The following is a 310-nucleotide window of genomic DNA, read 5'->3' on the forward strand; positions in this document are numbered from 1 at the left end:
CACCAGCTGTCATAATTACCATTCATTCTTAGAATTTTATGATGGAAATATGATGCAATCGCAAATTAAAGGGAAAATGTGCATTTTAACAAAAGAATCAAGTACAACCGGAAGTGTAAATGTGATGTACTGACTCAGACTCCATAAACATGATAATGATGTCATAGAAAATAGCGTAAACAATCATAAAGCAAGTCTTGATAATAATAATGACAATGCTTACAACAGTGATGCACTGACTCAGACTCCATACACATATAAACATAATGATGACAGAAAATAACGTAAATAATCATAAATCAAAGAGAAA

Source organism: Penaeus monodon, chromosome 19 (assembly GCF_015228065.2).
Source record: "Penaeus monodon isolate SGIC_2016 chromosome 19, NSTDA_Pmon_1, whole genome shotgun sequence".
NCBI classification, from domain to species: Eukaryota; Metazoa; Arthropoda; class Malacostraca; order Decapoda; family Penaeidae; genus Penaeus; species Penaeus monodon.